The sequence below is a fragment of the Pterocles gutturalis genome, unplaced genomic scaffold (genome assembly GCF_000699245.1).
Source record: "Pterocles gutturalis isolate BGI_N339 unplaced genomic scaffold, ASM69924v1 scaffold13391, whole genome shotgun sequence".
Lineage (NCBI taxonomy): Eukaryota > Metazoa > Chordata > Aves > Pterocliformes > Pteroclidae > Pterocles > Pterocles gutturalis.
The window spans coordinates 46814-51425 of NW_010098001.1; positions in this window are offsets into that span (position 1 = coordinate 46814).

Below are 4612 nucleotides of genomic sequence, written 5' to 3' on the forward strand. Positions count from 1 at the left end.
ACATAAGGACATGGACCTGCTGGAATGAGTCCAGAGGAGGGCCACGAACATGATCAGAGGGCTGAAGAACCTCCCTTAAGAGGACAGGCTGAAAGACTTGGGGATGTTTAGCTTAGAGAAGAAGGCTCTGGGGAGACCTTGTAGCAGCCTTCCAGTACTTCAAGGGGGCCTACAGGAAAGATGATGAGGCACTCATTATTAGAGAGTGTAGTGATAGGACAAGGGGTAATGGCTTTAAGCTGAAAGAGGGTAGATTTAGATGAGATATTAGGAAGACATTTTTTACTGTGAGGGTGGTGAGGCACTGGCCCAAGTTGCCCAGGGAAGCTGTGGATGCCCCATCCCTGCAGGTGTTCAAGGCCAGGCTGGATGAGGATTTGAGCAACCTGGGCTAGTGGAGGGTGTCCCTGCCCACGGCAGGAGGGTTGGAACTGGTTGATCTTTAAGTTCCTTTCAAGCCAAACCATTCTGTGATTCTATGATTCTCAAGAAAAAGGAATTACTTGAGGCTGGGAGGACTGAAAAAAAGACCCAAAATACTAGGCAGTAAACTTTTATAAAACAAAGGAGAATAAACCTATGGGAAAGTCCTCACACTTTCTGTTATCATCAGTGTAGTTTTTGGAGTGAATCTTCAGACCAACTAAAACCGTAAGGGACACATAACAGTTAATTTCTGATGTTTTCACTGACCCCATAGCACATATAGACAGGTAAAGATATACAGTGGCTTCCTTAGGATCTGCTTTGATATTAGTAGAATTCCTGCTTCAGCAGTCTCCTCCTCATGGGCTACAAGGCCTTGTCAGCAAGCTGCACAGTATGCAAGTGAGGGTTTGATTATACAGCCCTTACAGATAGTGGTTATGTGTTTGAGAGCCTCTGGATGAGGATCAGGGGGATGGAAAACAAAGGATATGGTGCAGTGGGTGTCTACTACCAATACCTCAGCCAGGATGTAAGCACTGCTGAGTTATTCTACAGGTTATCAGAAATCCCTGGATCTGTAGCCCATGTCCTTATGGGAGATTTCAACGTCTCAAACTGGGAATTCCATACTGCTGTGACGAGCAAGTCTGGGAAATTCTTGAAGTTTGTGGAAGATAACTTCTTGTCACAAGTACTCAGTAAGCCAACTAGAAAAGATGCTGCTAGACTTGTTTTTTGGGAATAGAGAAGGACTCATGGGAGATGTGATGGTAGGTGGCTCTCTCGGCCACAGTGATCATGAAAGAGTCAAGTTCAAAATTTGCAGTGTAATGAGAAAAAAGGACAGCAGAGTTGCTACCCTGGACTTCGGGAGAGCAAACTTTATGCTATTCAGGGAGATATTTAGCAGGGTACCTTGGTAATCTGCTTTTGAGGGGTTAGGAGTCCATGAGAGCTTGGTCAGTCTTTAAGAAAATACCTTTTAAAAGCACAGGAGCTGGCAATTCCTATGTGTCATACATCAAGCAAGCAGGGCAGAAGACCAGCTTGGTTGAACAGGGAATTTGTCACAGAGCTCAAGAGGAAAAATAATTGTATTACCTCTGGAAGCATGTTCAGGCTTTGCAGGAAGATTAGAGCTCTGGTTCATTTACGAAGGGAGAAGACACAGAAGGCCAAAGCTCAACTGGAGCTGAAATTGGCCGGTGTTGTGTCAGAAAACAAGGAGGACTTTTTTAAGTACGTTAATAACAAGAGAAGGTCTAAAAAAAACATTGGACCAATAACTGTTGAAGATGGTCACCTGATTAACAGGGATGAAGAAAAAGTGGAGGCATCCTATGCTTTTTTTGCCTCAGTGTTTAATAATACTTGCTGATCTTGGGCTGCCTGTCCCCTAAGTCAGAGGACCACAAGTGTAGGGCTTTATTTTTACTAAACTGATCCTTGGCTGCTCAGACAATTTCTCTATATTCCTCCCAGGGTACCTGTCCTTGCTTCCACCCTCTGTAGGCTTCCTTTTTATGTTTGAGTTTGTCCAGGAGCTCCTTGTTCATCCATGCAGACCTCTTGGCATTTTTGCCTGACTTCCTCCTTGTTGTTATGCATTGCTTGGAGGAGGTGATCCTTGAATCTTAACCAGCTTTCTTGGGCCCCTCTTCACTCCACAGCTTTATCCCATGGGACTCTACCAAGCAGATCCCTGAAGAGGACAAAGGCTGTTCTCCTGAAGTTCAGGGCAGTGAGTTTGCTGTGTGACCTCCTTGGTGCCCTAAGGATGTTGAACCTCACCCACCATTTCACGGTCACTGCAGCCAAGCCTGCCCTTGAGTTTCACATTCCCCACCAGCCCTTCCTTGCTGTTAAGAACAAGGTCCAGCACAGCACTTCTCCTCACTGGCTCCCCTGTCACTTGGAGAAGGAAGCTATCATCAGCGCATTCCAGGAACCTCCTGGCTTGCTTATGCCCTGCTGTGTTGTCTCTCCAACAGATATCACGGTGGTTGAAGTCCCCCATTAAGACCAGGGTTTGTGAATTGAGGCTGTTCCTATCTGTCTATAGAGGGCCTCATCTGCTCGGTCTTCCTGGTCAGGTGGCCTGTAACAGACCCCCACTGCAATGTCACCTGTCCCTGCCCTCCCTTTAATCCTGACCCATAAGCTCTTGATCAGCTCATCATCCATCTTCAGGTGGAGCTCCATGCACTCCAGCTGGTCACTGACATAGAGACCCCCCCCTCCTCGCCTCCCCTGCCTGTCCTTCCTAAAGAGCCCGTATCCTTCCATTCCAAAACTCCAGTCATAGGAGCCATCCCAGCACATCTCCATGATGCCAATAAGATCATAGCCTTTGAGGCACGCGCACGTCTCTAATTCCTCATTTGTTCCCTGTGCTACAGGCGTTTGCATACACGTCAGATGCTTCAGATGCTGCAATATTGATCGACACATTATCTACAACACATTGCCAGCCTCATATTACAGTCTAAGAAAAAATATAGCACAATTAAGGAAGTTTACAAAAACCTATTTTTCAGTGTTATGCAGGAGGTCCAAACAAATGACAGACTGTGATTCTGCTGTTCTGTTTTGCCTTACACTTAGACTAGCAAAGACCTTTTTAGCCTGGTTTCCTAAGGAAACATCACACGTATGACTCATACTGTCCACCTGCCTCTTCCCACTCTTCCTTTCATCTCCACCCCTTTAAATGAATCTGTTCACCACCAGATACAGTTAAAATAAACTGAGGAATAATGTCCTCTGAAACACCAAGTTCACGTGAGCTTCATGAAAGTCAACAGCTACGTAAAGGAAAAAGACACAATCTCCTGTGCTTGCTCAGCAAAGGGCTACAGCATGAACTTCAGCGATTCATGCTGCTTGGCTCAAAGGCTACACAATCACTCTGAGACAGGTATGTGCATAGTGGCTTTTTTACTACAAGAAAGGTCTAGGACAGCAGAGGGAGAAGGGAATTGTTTTATGAAAAATTTGTATGAAGCCTAGTTCCATTGCTTACAGAGCAACTTATCAGCAAAATATTTAGGGTACGCCTCACTTGTGAATCTTAATGACAATGACACTTCTAGGTCCTACCACAATATCAAATAATGAAAAATATCACAATGCCTCCTCCATGTATTAAAGATAAGAGCACTTGCACAGTGAAATAAATGGAGTAAACGACTTCCAGGTTGTCTGAGCTCAACAATGGTAGTTAAAGGCCGACAGTTCATCACATTTGTCAAGAAATCAGGGAAGAGTCTTTCCTCCTTCATTTTAACATTCAGATGAATAGCCTTCATATCTGTCAGAATACATAATATGCTAGCTACACAGTAGTAACCAGCCTCTCTGGGTTGCCTTCTGCTATGGATAATCCTAATGGTTCATATAAATTATTCACCCGACTTGCATCAAAAGCAACGTAAAGTAAAATACTAAGATATCTCTCTAAAATATGGGCAGATCTTAGTGTACCTGCAGTGGAAACAGAAAACCTTACCGTAATCACACATAGGCATTCGCAAATTAAATTTAACTCTATAAGTAACATATTATAACAATATGGAAAATGGAGAAGTATGGGCTTCAGAACAGCCAGGTAGCCTGAGCACATACTAAGAGTGCCCAGATAGCATTATAAAATCCACTCACAAGAATTCGTGCCTGTCACTACCACCTTATTAGCCACAATAGCCAAGACTACTGTGAAACATCTCTCTTCTGTAGTCACAGCAAAATTAACAAACCAACAAATTCCAAAGGAACATAAAACATCATTAAAGATGTTGACCAAGAGTGTTGTCATTTCTGTTACACCTTCCCCGTTCTTTTTGTGGAGATATGAAGAAGCCATGATTAAGGAATACCAACAATGGGAAATACATTAATACTGTCCCAGAAAATAGTCTCCTAGTCTCCCCATTGTTCTGGTAAGTCAGTAGAAGACAACAATTCAAAGAAAAGGGGAAGAGAAACCTACTCAGTGTTACAGGCTAAAAAGGCAGACAGGGTCTTTGCACATTTTTTGGCAGCAAGAGATTTGATGTGATCCACCTCTCGAAAAATATCTCAAAGAGGTACAAGTAGAACCCACTGCATGTTCTCACTCTCTTTTCTGTGAATATTTGCTTTTTTAAATGTGCTATTGTAAGAGTCAGTTAGAAAATCAGCTTGT